General features: G+C 41.6%; 4 non-coding genes across 4 annotated transcripts; 2 read left to right on the top strand and 2 right to left on the bottom strand.

Annotated features, from left to right (window-relative positions):
* Positions 1–2,540: 2,540 nt before the first annotated feature.
* On the bottom strand, positions 2,541–2,613 carry trnak-uuu (transfer RNA lysine (anticodon UUU)). The gene has a single exon. It is a non-coding gene; the product is annotated as a tRNA-Lys (tRNA).
* A 1,284-nt stretch (positions 2,614–3,897) lies between these two features.
* trnaa-ugc (transfer RNA alanine (anticodon UGC)) lies at positions 3,898–3,969 on the bottom strand. Its single transcript has one exon. It is a non-coding gene; the product is annotated as a tRNA-Ala (tRNA).
* A 1,543-nt stretch (positions 3,970–5,512) lies between these two features.
* Positions 5,513–5,585, top strand: trnak-uuu (transfer RNA lysine (anticodon UUU)). The gene has a single exon. It is a non-coding gene; the product is annotated as a tRNA-Lys (tRNA).
* A 2,992-nt stretch (positions 5,586–8,577) lies between these two features.
* On the top strand, positions 8,578–8,650 carry trnak-uuu (transfer RNA lysine (anticodon UUU)). The gene has a single exon. It is a non-coding gene; the product is annotated as a tRNA-Lys (tRNA).
* Positions 8,651–15,354: the final 6,704 nt, after the last annotated feature.

Below are 15,354 nucleotides of genomic sequence, written 5' to 3' on the forward strand. Positions count from 1 at the left end.
TGCATAATGTCCTGTTTTCTTACAGTGTAGACATCTTGCTGTTCACTCTCCGCATTCATCTGCTTTGTGCATTGTTAGTCCGCACCTGTAACATGTAATGTCAGCCGTCCCCTGTTCTTCTATATCTCTTGCATGACTGCGTCCTGCTGTTGGGCTTTTGGTTGTAAAGTTTGAGCGAACGCCCCGTTCAGTGTCACTTTGTCACTGTGGTCAGAAAGCATTCTTGATTCTGCTTGAGCATGAATTCGTGAATTCTAGCGACTGTAAGAGCTCTTTCTAAAGTCAGCCCTTCCTCCTGCAGCAATTTATAGTCTCTTATGTGCACATTTTTCCACAAGTTGATATCTTAACATGTCAGTTTCCAATACTCCAAAGTCACAAGATTTAGCCAGTTCTCTTAGTGCAGTCACAAAAGCAACAACAGATTCATCCTGAGACTAAGTTCTCTGCCTAAATTTATGCCGTTCCAAAACCACTTTTCTCCGCGGTGTAAAGTAAGCGTCTAAGGCAGCTACAGTCTGTTCATATGTACCTTTTTCTCCAGGGAGGTTGGCGAAAATCCGCTGCACGGGAGCCCCGATACAGTGCAGTAGTGTAGCCCGTCTTACGGCATCCTGAGCTTCTGTAGATCCACTGGCTATTTAAAATAATCTGTACGACTCCATCCATATCTTGTATTCCTTATTCAAATCCGGAGCTCCGAGGTTCAGTAGAAGCGGTGGAAAAAGCAGGGCATAAGCAAAGCTTCTCGGCGCGGCTGCCATATCTTCCATGGCGCAAGCTAAACGAAAAGTCCGAAAATTCAGAAGTTCGTTTCTACCAGCAAGAGAACTAAAATCTGCAGTGTTCTGCTCGCTTTGAGTCCGTCAACCACTCATCTCTCGTCGCCATAAATGTTGTGTATCTTAATAAAGAGACGTTTTTATATTATTTTAACTATTTTGTTAACTACACAGATCACGCCCTTACACCATATATTCCCGCCTTCTACTCTCTCGTTCTGTTGTCTCGCGATGTCTACTCACTATACTGTAACGCAACGGGAGCTCAGGCAGGCGCCCTTGCCGCATCTGGTCAGCCCCATCCCGACTGGAGGCTCGAACCCGGGACTTCCGCGTCTCTCTGCAGCGACCTAGCCCCGTGAGCTAAAGAGAGATCTCTCTACAGCCCAGTAGCTGTAGTCCTGCTATCACAGGGAAGGGCGGTGACGTCACCCGCTCTGGTACGCTGGCTCTTACACAGTGCTTGTCGGCCGTAAGCGTTACAATACTACATTTAGCATGACTTCTTGTTGCAGTTGAGCTCAAAGCTGGAGATGATCTCCATATTCTACCGCCGTAACTAGTCCGAAACGTAGTACACAGTACACACTTTTTAAGTGTGTTTCAGCGCCCTGTCACAGAAAGGTACCCCAGTCTCCCGCGCAACAAGCGGGGGTACTCAGCACTATACTAACGAGGAGCACTTGTCTGGAGCTGAGCGTCAGCTCTGTTTACTGTCAGCAGTCATTTCCTCATTTCTAAAGACTTTTTCACTTGCTCTCAGCTTTTAAAGACGGTCATAAACGCTCAAGAAGTAATTCATGTCAGTTTGAAGTCTGTTTCTGTTGTCTCTGTTGTCTCAGCTCTTGATAAAGAAAAGCCGTGCGTGGGAGACTCCCTCTCTGAAGAAGTTTGCCGTCACCCTGCTAGGGAGAAGAGCCATCAATCACTGAGGCAACCACTGACACAGTTAACATTAAACACGTGAAATGCGAGATGTTGTGATTTTTTTCCCGCTTAAGGCTTCTATCGTTTCTACTCTAACGAGAAAGACCTCTTTATTAGAAGTGAGATTTTAACAAACGTCTCCAGGGTTAACTGCGACCTGAACGCAACGCCTTAGACCACCAGCCATCTTGCCTGTGGTACTTAGAGCAGCGCTCAATAAAAATGATCAGAACCCGAAAGCGCTTCTTATGCGGATCAGTATATTCCGATACCACTGGTTCTGCAGAAGAAATAAGAAAAGCCGAACTCAAAGCAGTGTGTTGCCATTACGGGTACTCTGTCTGCAGCTGCTTTAAGATCTACTCACACCGTGTTGCCATTAAGGCTACCTAGTTAAAAAAAAAACTTATCGTCATCTTTTTGAACGTGATTATTAGACACCCGTTAAATCTCCACCGAGGTTTCTTGAGAGATCTTTCAGCGAGCGAGTATTAAAAAACTACGTCGCTTCCAACCTCTGCTCTCACTGTAAACTCGGACGTGATGTTCTGCAGATGTGCAGTGTGCCTTTCCTCTTGTCGTATTCAAGAGTACTCACTGTGTGCGCTCCTCACTGCGTGTTCTGTACTCTACTGTGATTTAATTTAGATGATTACGTGGAGTAGAGTGACAAGATCTACTTGAACATTTTCGGTTTGTGAAATGAAAAACTAAATACACTACTGTAAATACAAGTAATGGACATTTAAAATAACCACAGTACAGCTAGAAGAGTGAAAGATAAGAGACTATTTAGAATGACATTCACAATAGACTTAAGAACAGCACAACCGCCCGAACAGGGACTTGAACCCTGGGCCCTCAGATTAAAAGTCTGATGCTCTACCGACTGAGCTATCCGGGCTCTGAAAGAAAGTCGACACTGTCGGGATCCTCGCAAGTCACGTGTTTCTTGTGCCGAAGAGCAGTCATACCTGACCCGTCTGGAATGACCACTGACAGACTTTATCCAGAAGCCACGGCACCACTTCCAGTAGAATGAGAGAGAAATACAGCATGACATGGGTAGTTAAGGGGCTCCCACAATCCATCTATCCTCACATTACTGATTTTTTTCAATAGCATTTTGACCTTTTTTCACATTCAGATTTTTTTCACATTTAATAAAATCTTTTAATCAACAACATTAAAAAGAAAACAAATGGAACATTTTTTGGAACAATAATTAAAAAAAAAACTTTCAATGCCTTGGTTGTATGCGTTTATAAAGGGAGTTGCAACAGTGCTGAAATGTAAAGAGCATTTCTGTAGAGAAAACGGCATTTTTTCTGCCTTAAGCTTAGGGAGAATGTCTTTTAGAAATTCTATTTTATAACACCTTGCACAGCCTCCCGGCAGACTAACAAATATTTTTTTTGAGAAATTGGCTCACACACCGGAAGACACTAACGTTTATTTACGTTAGAGTATGTGAATAACAGTTTAACCGAAAAAGTTTGTAATTGTGATTTTGTTAAAATTCAATAAATCGTCTATCATCAGTAAGTAATTATTAAGAAAGTGTTTTATTTCATAAATTATAAGACAATTTAGAGAGTTTATAGGTCATAAACGTCGGTTATGTTCTTTTAACTCTAGCATTCAGGATCCAAACCCAGGTGCGGACGGTTGTGTTTCTTGAATCTCTTGTAATCATCAAAAGTCGATGTGTAGTCCTTCAGTACTTTCTCGAGTTGTGCCATGGATATTTTATACGATCAATACTTGTCATGCTCTTTTGCATTTTCATTAACAAACGGAAAAAGTTCAAAGTGTGTTTATGGCTGCGCTTCACATCTACACGAGAGCAGTACAGGACAGTGCGGAGTTCAGAAGGAGGATTCGCTCACTGAATGATCTCTCAAGAAATCCCGGGTAAGATTCAAGAGGTGTTTTCTGCAACAGCCACGGCAAGTGTGAAGCAATCTCTGGATTTCCTGAATTTGAACTAAATTATTAGGGTTAGGGTTAGTTCAAATAATTTAGGATTTAACAGAACTAAATGAGGTACATTTAAAACAGCAGCGCAACTCTGCAGCACGTCGAGTGTGCCTGCATTTAGTTGTGTAAACCTGGCTCTCTCTGAACACAAGGAAAGAGTTCTCACTCAACAGAAGATTGCAATGTGAGTACTGTAATATAAAGCACCTGGAGATGCCAGGGATTGAACCCGGGACCTCATACATGCAAAGCATGCGCTCTACCACTGAGCTACATCCCCAATGTTTTTACAATGAAAAACGTAAAGGAACAGACTTAGAGATGTGCAGATGCTCACTGATCACAATCCACCACTCACGAAGAATGCCTGCAGTTTCCCACTTTCGCGTTTCCTCTACTACAGAATAAATTCATGGGAATGAAGAAATAAGGAAGGAAAAATAATCGCATTGAAGCTTCAAGAGACTGGGCACAAATTAATCTATTATTTTTGTATCCAGTCACACGTGCGACGGTGGTTAATTCCCAGACGGGGAAGTGCTTTTTTTCTACCTCCTTACTCGACTGTCTTTCAATTCTGTTTTATTTGAAAGCTTTTTGCATCTTTTAAGTGCTCTTGATTAAACTATGCATAGAAAAACAGCACTACTGATGATTTTCATGGACCGATGCACACTTGTTCTGTACAACTCGAGTGATAAAGCCCTGTCTGCAAATATTGTAGAAGAACATAAAAGGGTGAAACAACGCCCCAACCACAGGAATGGTAACAAGCAGGATCGTGTTCTTATTTGATAAGTCCTTTTGAGATGTCTTATCAATGCACACAGGCGTTAGAGCTGAATAATTTACTTTTAGTGGTGTTTTTAAACAAAGATGGAACATGTTATTTCTATACCAGGAACAAAGGAGCTGACTTTAACTTTAAGAGGCAAAAACGACACCTTATCAAAGCTAATATCAACTAAAATGACATCACAACAAAAGAGTGGAGCCTTGAGTGAATAAAATTAGTTTTCATTGGACGTATGTGTCTCCATAACTTTGTAGGTGAGAGAGAGGATTGTGATAATTTGCAGGTGCTTCTCGGAAGTGCGTTGGTAGTACAGGCGCCTTCCAAATAATTGAGTCGGGTTTGAATCCCAGCCAGTACAAACCCAAATCTTTTCAAGATAATTTGTGGTCCGCTAACACATCTTTTGAAACACTACAACAGGTAACACCCCGTGTGAAACATCATGAACATTTGTTAAAGCCTGAGTTGTACATACTCTAACGTAAATAAACGTTAGTGTCTTCTGGTGTGTGAGCCAATTTCTCCAAAAAAATATTTGTTAGTCTGTCGGGAGGCTGTGCAAGGTGTTAAGAAATAGAATTTCTAAAAGACAGGCTCCCTATAACATCAAGGCAGAAAAAATGCTGTTTTCTCTACAGAAATGCTCTTTAAATTTCAGCACTGTTGCAACTCCCTTTATAAAGGGTGTGCAAACGTATACAACCAAGGCATTGAAAGATTTTTTTAATTATTGTTCCAAAAAATGTTCCATTTGTTTTCTTTTTAATGTTGTTGATAAAAAGATTTTATTAAATGTGAAAAAAATCTGAATGTGAAAAAAAATCAGTAATGTGAGGAAAGATGGATTGTGGGAGCCCCTTAACTACCCATGTCATGCTGTATTTCTCACTCATTCTACTGGGAGTGGTGCCGTCGCTTCTGGATAAAGTCTGTCGGTGGTCATTCCAGACGGGTCAGGTATGACTGCTCTTCGGCACAAGAGACAGGTTAATTGCGAGGATCCCGACAGTGTCGATCTTCTTTCAGAGCCCGGATAGCTCAGTCGGTAGAGCATCAGACTTTTAATCTGAGGGCCCAGGGTTCAAGTCCCTGTTCGGGCGATTGTGCTGTTCTTAAGTCTGTTGTGAAAGTCATTCTACATAGTCTTTCATCTTTCACTCTTCTAGCTGTACTGTGGTTATTTTAAATGTCCATTACTTGTATTTACAGTAGTGCATTTAGTGTTTCATTTCACAAACCGAAAATGTTCAAGTAGATCTTGTCACTCTACTCCACATGGTTTTATGAGGCGTGGAAACGACCACAACTTCATTTCTGAGATGCTTTCTCTCACGTGGTGAAATCTCGACCTCTTTGGCATCTCTGGCTATAGTTCTTCTGTAGAGCACCTCTGCTTATAGTGCCCTTGAAGTCATTTTATTTTTACAGGAAGACGCATTCCCTAACGATCTCTCCTGTTTTAGAAATGCTTCATAAGGCGTGTTTGATTCAAGGGACAAACAGTATACTAATTGTACAATGCAGATCTATGCAGCATTCGTACTGGATTTGACTGGGATTCTGAAATACTTCTTGAAAAGGTATTCAGATTTTTTTGAACCTATAATAAAAACACAGACCTGAAACTCCCTAGCTTCCAATCTCTGATGTTGCTGTCCTTAAACTCGGACGTGATGTTCTGCAGACGTGCAGTGTGCCTTTACTCTCGTAGTTTTCAAAACGACCTCCGTTGTCGGGCGCAGTTAAAGTGGAACTGGCCTGACTGCACAGGAAAGTACGGAATGATAAAATGTTTCTACGGCTCAAAATGTCCCCTTAGACCCTCGTCATGTCTCTGTGAGGAACGGGCAGGTAGAGAGGTTTAACAGATGCTCATGATGTTTCACACGGGTGTTACCTGTTGTAGTGTTTCAAAAGATGTGTTAGCGGACCACAGATTATCTTGAAAAGATTTGGGTTTGCACTGGCTGGGATTCAAACCTGACTCAATTATTTGGAAGGCGCCTGTACCACCAACGCACTTCCGAGAAGCACCTGCAAATTATCACACTCCTCTCTCTCACCTACAAAGTTATGGAGACACAGACGTCCAATGAAAGCTCAAGGCTCCACTCAAGGCTTTATTCACTCAAGGCTACACTCTTTTGTTGTGATGTCATTTTAATTAATATTAGCTTTGATAAGGTGTCATTTTTGCCTCTTAAAGGTAAAGTCTGCTCCTTTCTTCCTGGTATAGAAAGAACGTGTTCCATCTTTGTTTAAAAACACCACTAAAAGTAAATTATTCAGCTCTACCGCCTGTGTGCATTGACAAGACACCTCAAAAGGACATATTAAATAAGAACACGATCCTTCCTGTTACCATTCCTGTGGTTGGGGCGTCGTTTCACCCTTTTACATTAAATCATCAGCACTGCTGTTTTTCTATGCATAGTTTAATCAAGAGCACTTAAAAGATGCAAAAAGCTTACAAATAAAATAGAATTGAAAGACAGTCGAGTAAGGAGGTAGAAAAAAAGCACTCCCCCGTCTGGGAATCAACCACCGTCGCCCATGTAACTGGATGCAAAAATAACAGATTAATTTGTGCACAGTCTCTTGAAGCTTCGATGCCATTATTTTTCCTTCCTTATTTTTTCATTCCTATGAATTTACTCTGTAGTAGAAGAAACGCGAAAGTGGGAAACTGCAGACAATCTTCATGAGTGGTGTGATCAGTGAGCCTTTGCACATCTCTAAGTAATTCCGTAAACTTTTTCATCGGGGATGTAGCTCAGTTGTAGCGCGCATGCTTCGCATGTCTGAGGTCCCGGGTTCAATCCCTGGCATCTCCAGGTGCTTTATATTACAGTACTCACATCGCAATCTTCTGGTGAGTGAGAACTCTTTGCTTGTGTTCAGAGAGAGCCAGGTTTACACAATTAAATGCAGGCACACTCGACGTGCTGCAGAGTTGCGCTGCTGTTTTAAATGTACCTCTTTTAGTTCTGTTAAATCCTAAATTATTTGAACTAATAATTTAGTTCAAATTCAGGAAATCCTGAGATTGCTTCACACTTGTCATGGCTGTTGCAGAAAACACCTGTTGAATCTCACCCGGGATTTCCTGAGAGATCATTCAGCGAGCGAATCCTCCTTCTGAACTCCGCATTAAACTGAAAGCTTCACGAACTCCTCACTGCGTGTCCTGTACTGTTACAAGTGCTGTCGTGTAGATGTGAAGCACAGCCATAAACACACTTTGAACTTTTTCCGTTTATTAAGGAAAATGCAAAAGAGCATGACAAGTATTGAACGTATAAAATATCCATGGCACAACTGGAGAAAGTACTGAAGGACTACACATCGACTTTTGATCATTACAAGAGATTCAAGAAACACAACCGTCCGCACCTGGGTTTGGATCCTGAACGCTAGAGTTAAAAGAACATAAGCGACGGATATGACCTATAAACTCTCTGAATTGTCTTATAGTTTATGAAATAAAACAATTTCTTAATAAATTCTAACTGTTGATAGACGATTTATTGAATTTTAACAAAATCACAATTACAAACTTTTTCGGTTAAACTGTTATTCACTTACTCTAAAGTAAATAAACGTTAGTGTCTTCCGGTGTGTGAGCCAATTTCTCCAAAAAATATTTGTTAGTCTGTCGGGAGGCTGTGCAAGGTGTTAAGAAATAGAATTTCGAAAAGACAAGCTCTCTAAGCTGAACATCAAGGCTGTTTTCTCTACAGAAATGCTCTTTAAATTTCAGCACTGTTGCAACTCCCTTTATAAAGGGTGTGCACACGTATACAACCAAGGCATTGAAATATTTTTTTTAATTATTGTTCCAAAAAACGTTCCATTTATTTTCTTTTTAATGTTGTTGATTAAAAGATTTTATTAAATGAGAAAAAAATCTGAATGTGAAAAAGGTCAAAATGCTATTGAAAAAAATCAGTAATGTGAGGAAAGATGGATTGTGGGAGCCCCTTAACTACCCATGTAATGCTTTATTTCTCACTCATTCTACTGGGAGTGGTGCCGTCACTTCTGGATAAAGTCTGTCAGTGGTCATCCCGACAGTGCTAACCTTCTTTCAGAGCCCGGATAGCTCAGTCGGTTGAGCATCAGACTTTTAATCTGAGGGCCCAGGGTTCAAGTCCCTGTTCGGGCGGTTGTGCTGTTCTTATTGTGTCTATTGTGAATGTCATCCTAAATAGTCTTTTATCTTTCACTCTTCTAGCTGTACTGTGGTTATTTTAAATGTCCATTACTTGTATTTACAGTAGTGTATTTAGTGTTTCATTTCACAAACCGAAAATGTTCACTCTACTCCACGTAATCATCTAAATTAAATCACAGTAGAGTACAGAACACGCAGTGAGGAGCTCACACAGTGTGTACTCTTGAATACGACAAGAGGAAAGGCACACTGCAACTCTGCAGAACATCACGTCCGAGTTTACAGTGAGAGCAGAGGTTGGAAGCGACGTAGTTTTTTAATACTCGCTCGCTGAACGATCTCTCAAGAAACCTCGGTGGAGATTTAACGGGTGTCTAATAATCACGTTCAAAAAGATGACGATAAGTTTTTTTTAACTAGGTAGCCTTAATGGTGTGAGTAGATCTTAAAGCAGCTGCACAGTACCCGTAATGGCAACACACTGCTTTGAGTTCGGCTTTTCTTATTTCTTCTGCAGAACCAGTGGTATCGGAATATACTGATCCGCATAAGAATCGCTTTCGGTTTTTGATCATTTTTATTGAGCACTGCTCTAAGTACCACAGGCCAGATGGCTGGTGGTCTAAGGCGTTACGTTCAGGTCGCAGTTAACCCTGGAGACGTTTGTTAAAATCTCACTTCTAATAAAGAGGTCTTTCTCGTTAGAGTAGAAACGATAGAAGCCTTAAGCGGGAAAAAAATCACAACATCTCGCATTTCACGTGTTTAATGTTAACTGTCTCAGTAGTTGCCTCGGTGATTGATGGCTCTTCTCCCTCGCAGGGTGACGGCAAACTTCTTCAGAGAGGGAGTCTCCCATGCACGGCTTTTCTTTATCAAGAGCTGAGACAACAGAAACAGACTTCCAACTGACATTAATTACTTCTTGAGCGTTTAGTTTAAAAGCTGAAAGCAGGTGAAAAAGTCTTTGGAAATGAGGAAATGACTGCTGACAGTAAACAGAGCTGACGCTCAGCTGCAGACAAGCGCTCCTCTTTAGTATAGTGCTGAGTACCCCCGCTTGTTGCGCGGGAGACTGGGGTGCGTTTCTGTGACAGGGCGCTGGTTTAATTTTTTAACAACCTGAGTTCACTTAAAAAGTGTGTACTGTGTACTACGTTTCGGATTAGTTACGGCGGTAGAATATGGAGATCATCTCTAGCTTTGAGCTCAACTGCAACAAGAAGTCATGCTAAATGTAGTTTAGTGAGTAGACATCGCGAGACAACAGAACGAGAGAGTAGAAGGCGGGAATATACAGTATGGTGTAAGGGCGTGATCTGTGTAGTTAATAAAATAGTTAAAATAATATGAAAACGTCTCCTTATTAAGATACACAACATTTATGGCGACGAGAGATGAGTGGTTAACGGACTCAAAGCGAGCGGAACACTGCTGATTTTAGTTCTCTTGCTGGTAGAAACGAACTTCTGAATTTTCGGACTTTTCGTTTAGCTTTCGCCATGGAAGATATGGTAGCCGCGCCGAGAAGCTTTGCTTATGCTCAGCTTTTTCCACCATTTCTACTGAACCTCGGACCTCCGTATTTGTATACGGAATACAAGATATGGATGGAGTCGTACAGATTTTTTTAAATAGCCAGTGGATCTACAGAAGCTCAGGAAGCCGTGAGACGGGCTACATTACTGCACTGTATCGGGGCTCCCGTGCAGCGGATTTTCGCCAACCTCCCTGGAGAAAAAGGTACATATGAACAGACTGTAGCTGCCTTAGACGCTTACTTTACACCGCGGAGAAAAGTGGTTTTGGAACGGCATAAATTTAGGCAGAGAACTCAGTCTCAGGACGAATCTGTTGTTGCTTTTGTGACTGCACTAAGAGAACTGGCTAAATCTTGTGACTTTGGAGTATTGGAAACTGACATGTTAAGATATCAACTTGTGGAAAAATGTGCACATAAGAGACTATAAATTGCTGCAGGAGGAAGGGCTGACTTTGGAAAGAGCTCTTACAGTCGCTAGAATTCATGAAGCAGCTCAAGCAGAATCAAGAATGCTTTCTGACCACAGTGACAAAGTGACACTGAACGGGGCGCTCGCTCAAACTTTACAAACAAAAGCCGAGCAGCCGGACGCAGTCATGCTAGAGATATAGAAGAACAGGGGACGGCTGACATTACATGTTACAGGTGCGGACTAACAATGCACAAAGCAGATGAATGCGGAGCGTGAACAGCAAAATGTCTACACTGTAAGAAAACAGGACATTATGCACACGTCTGCAGAACTTCACGTCCGAGTTTAAGGACAGCAACATCAGAGATTGGAAGTTAGGGAGTTTCAGGTCTGTTTTTTTATTATAGGTTCAAGAAAGTCTGAATACCTTTGCAAGAAGTATTTCAGAATCCCACTCAAATCCAGTACGAATGCCGCATAAATCTGCATTGTACAATTAGTATACTGTTTGTCCGTTGAATCAAACACGCCTTATGAAGCATTTCTAAAACAGGAGAGATCGTTAGGGAATGCGTCTTCCTGTAAAAATAAAATGACTTCAAGGGCACTAAAAGCAGAGGTGTGAAAGCCTGCTCTACAGAAGAACTATAGCCAGAGATGCCAAAGAGGTCGAGATTTCACCACGTGAGAGAAAGCATCTCAGAAAACGAAGCTGCGGTCAATTCCAAGCGTTATAAAAACACTAGGTCAAACAACAAGAGCTGAAGAGCCGCTGTTGAGAGTAACGTGGCCGAGTGCTCTAAGGAGCTGGCTTAAACCTTCAGCCTCTTCAGGAGCATCTGTTGGAGTCGCACTGCTACAGCGTATCTCCTTGTTAAGTATCCCTTTTATTGTTGTTGCTGCCTCCAGGCGATGTAAACCAGATTCAGAAAAAAAATAATTTGGACAACATTATTCCCATATTTCCTCGAAGGTGCGGTGGCCAAGTGGTAAGGCGTCGGTTTTGTAAACCGAAGATCGTGGGTTCACCCCACCCGTGCCCGTTTCATTTGTCTCCACTTTCCTTTAGTTTCAAAGTCTTCAAAAAAACTCGCAATGTAGGAGTCTCAATAGTAAGAGAGCATAACTGTCGCCAGTGATTAGTATTCTTGCATATCCTGCCTTGTTTTTTAGTCGACAAAGCTTGTCTCTCTTCACAACCATCTTCTGAATGATCGCCTCAGCATTGGGAAGGAACGTGCGCTTGGTACAGCCCCCGACTCCAACAATACAATTGTATAACAAAAGAAAGACAGAGACAACAGCCGATGTGCAAAAAACAACAACGGGCAGTGTGCAAAACAACAAAAAGGTAACAGGTTATGTGCAAAAACATGCATCAAAAGAATGAAATAAAGGGATAGAAATGATGGGGAGTGAGCTTTTGACATGTATGGGAGAGGTAGATTTTCAATGTGTGTTTGGGTTTTTGGTAAGAAAGAAGGCACTGTGAGGCTCAGATCATAGGTGAGAGGTGAGGAGAGAGTGAGAGAGGCTGGGAGTTTAATAGTTTGATAGTGCGGGGGTAAAAACTGTCTTTGAGTCTGGTGGTCCGGGCCCGAATGCTCTGGTACCGTTTTCCATGTCATACTAAACGCCACAAATTGTGTTAGTCCAGTCGTATCAATCGTCCTAAAATTACGGAAAATCGGATGCGACTGGTGCAGTCAGCGCCTATTTCTTCAGGATAGTCGAGCGGTTTAAAACAGCAAATTCACAGCTTCGTGTTTCACTCTCCAAATAGAGGCACGGGTTCAAATCCCACTCCCGACAATCAGGCGTTTTACCCGGTCTTTTTTACCTGCCTTTACACTGTTTCAGTCTTGTTGTGCTCGCTGACAATCACAGTACGAGGAAAACGGAGAAACTGCTTAGCAAAAACATAACGGACAGAAAAAAGCTTCGTAAACACGTGAATGTGATTAGCAGCAGTAAGGTATGTATTCAAATGTTTAAGGCTGATTTATAACAGCAGCAGAAGAAAGGTGCAGCCTTTGTGAGAATTCGCGGGTTTTTATGCTGCTTGGACTTCTTTCAAGCCTATGAAGTGACCCCCGTTTTATTTTCATTTTCAAACTTCAGAACCGAATAACGAAAAGGTTTCATGTGTGACAGCATTCCGTTGCAAATACCGTTTCCACGATGTATTCAGCGACGGGAATGAAATATTTTAGTGCTGGCTCAAATGCGAGGAATTTCAGAAAAACCTGGAAAAGCAACGCTTGCAGTAAATGACAAATGTAATGCGTGTAGTCAGCATGAACAGAACAACGCAATGCTCTGTAAAAACGATCTGAAGCCGCAATTACTCTGTTATCTCGGGCAGTTCATTCCGATACGTTTCCGCAGAATAAATGAATGTTGTTGCCATTATTGTTACTCCTGCTGCTGTAGTTTTAAGCTTTAATCAGTGGGTATGTAATGTTGTAAAAGGGCTGGACTACTTTGTTCAGTCCAAATTCCACTATGTGAATTTATGCTTTTTTAATATAAGCATTAACAATACAATGCGTGCTCAAAAACCGTTACTTATTAGCTTACAAAACGGCAGTGTTTTGACAAAGTGTGGTATTCGAACAGTAAATGCTGAAGTGTTTAATACTTGCTTGTGAGCAGATCTCCCTCGATTTAGACAAACTCTTGTTCGGCTGACGATTTCAGATCAAAATCTGAATCAAGTGGAAAGAAAGCTGAATTACGCTGGGTACTGGGTATCACTGTTACGCCATCAGGTCATGCTAGGAGGATTGGGGGGATGAAATTGACACAGAGGGACCCAATGTAGGGGCTGAACCCACAGTTCTGAGATTAAGAGATTCTTGCTCTATGGACTGCGCCTATATAACTCTTGTGCTCCAGCAGTAATGTTTCTGGGTGTGGATGAACATGACATTATAGACTGACAGCAGGAACACGTGGCCCACAGGCAGTGACAGTATCGCTATATTTGGCTGCAGTATATTGTGTTGAGAGCAGCAATAACTTTCCTGCAGAGATGGGAGTGCCTTTAATACAGCTCTTTCAATCGGACAGAGTAACAGGAACTGACCTAAAGTTTCGGCTGTGGATCTATCTCCACATGGGGGAAAGAGACAGTAAAATTGCGATGAAGAAACAGAAAGATTTGTGCTCGCTGCAAAGTAGGAAAGAGGTGGTCAGACACATGAAACAGCTTAGTGATAAGTTGCAGCGACAGTTTTATGTTATTTAGTACATGGATTTCTCTTCATGTTCCTTAAGATGTGTAATTTGTATGTTGGTTGTATGAGAACAGTTTCTCCTAAAGTCCTGTCAATTGACAGTGGAGAGCTAGCTGGTGCACATCTTCAAGAAGACTCTCTTTAAGGCGATTACAAGTTTCTCGAACAAATCTGTGTCATATTTTTAAAATAGTTTAGCTAATGAGCAACGAGAGTACAAATAAATTCTCCCACCCTCCATTTGAAGATAAAACTCCATGTGCGAGTCAAAGTTTCCTTGAAGCTACTGATGTTCGTCATTATTGGACATTCCCGATGATATTGACTAAGAAGCTCAATTTTTACGTGTTGTAGTTCAACATGTGCAAAACATTCGTATCCCCTGCAAATATCGGCAAGGTCAGTGATATTCTCAACAATTTGTGCCATTGCAATTCGTGCGATTGGTGCCATACTTTTTCGAAATGTATACTGACATGCCAGGATCAGAGGGTCATATTTAAAAAATTGGTGCATTAAAATTTCTTGTACTTCAGGATTTTGATAGACTGTTACATTGTCTTTCACACGTCGGTGTTAGAACTGTGAGACATTTTCATAATCGGGGGGAAGGCCGTAGCAATAAGCAGAAAGTGCAGTCACCTTTTCCCAGTGTAAGTCCGTGTTGTGGTGAGTTTTTAAAATTGGTTTGCGATTTTCTGAAATATATTCCATACAAAAATATAATTTGGACAGTCGCTATTTATTTGGATATTCCTTTTCAGTGAAGATGTCTACAGTATTCCAGCCGGATTAGTACTGATCGAAGAGAGCCATCTACAGGCGAAAGGCGACATAACATCACAGCAGCACCATTTAAGGTGGAACGAAAAACACGCATAAGAAGCTGGCGAATAAGAAGCCAACTTAAGCCTCGTAGTAGACCCTTGGAGGCACGCTCAAAATAATCATCTTTCCAAGTTCTTAAGAGTCATATTTAGATCGCTTTACTGCAATTTTATGTGATTGATGGGAGATGTGAAGCCATCGAGCCTGTACTGCACTTTCACATTGAAACTGAAGCCATTTCTCATGCTTTCTCTCAGTTTCGGGGCTGTAATTGAGTGTAAAGGAGGCGACTTGAAATTGAAACGTGTAATCACCTTACAGAGGGTCTTCACGACGGGTGTGTCAGCTAGTTCTCCATTAATGTCAGTTTACTGGACTTCTGAAGAAACCTATCTACAGCGAAGATACAAACTGCACAGTTTAAGGCACATGAAGAGAAATCTGTTTGCTGATTGACTCAAAAAATGTCGATACAAATAATCTGCCAGGCTGATTTACTTGTCTGACCACCTCCCTCAGTTCCCCTTTAATGTTAGCACAATTCTTTCAGTTTCTTTTCTTGTATTTTCCTTGCTATTTTAGTGTTCCCCATGTATAGATGGATCCACAACCGAAACCGTTTTCACCCTGTGTTTGTGCAGCGTCAGTCTGTATGAGGAGCACAACTTGCACA

Source organism: Lepisosteus oculatus, chromosome 14, assembly GCF_040954835.1.
Source record: "Lepisosteus oculatus isolate fLepOcu1 chromosome 14, fLepOcu1.hap2, whole genome shotgun sequence".
Classification (NCBI taxonomy): Eukaryota; Metazoa; Chordata; class Actinopteri; order Semionotiformes; family Lepisosteidae; genus Lepisosteus; species Lepisosteus oculatus.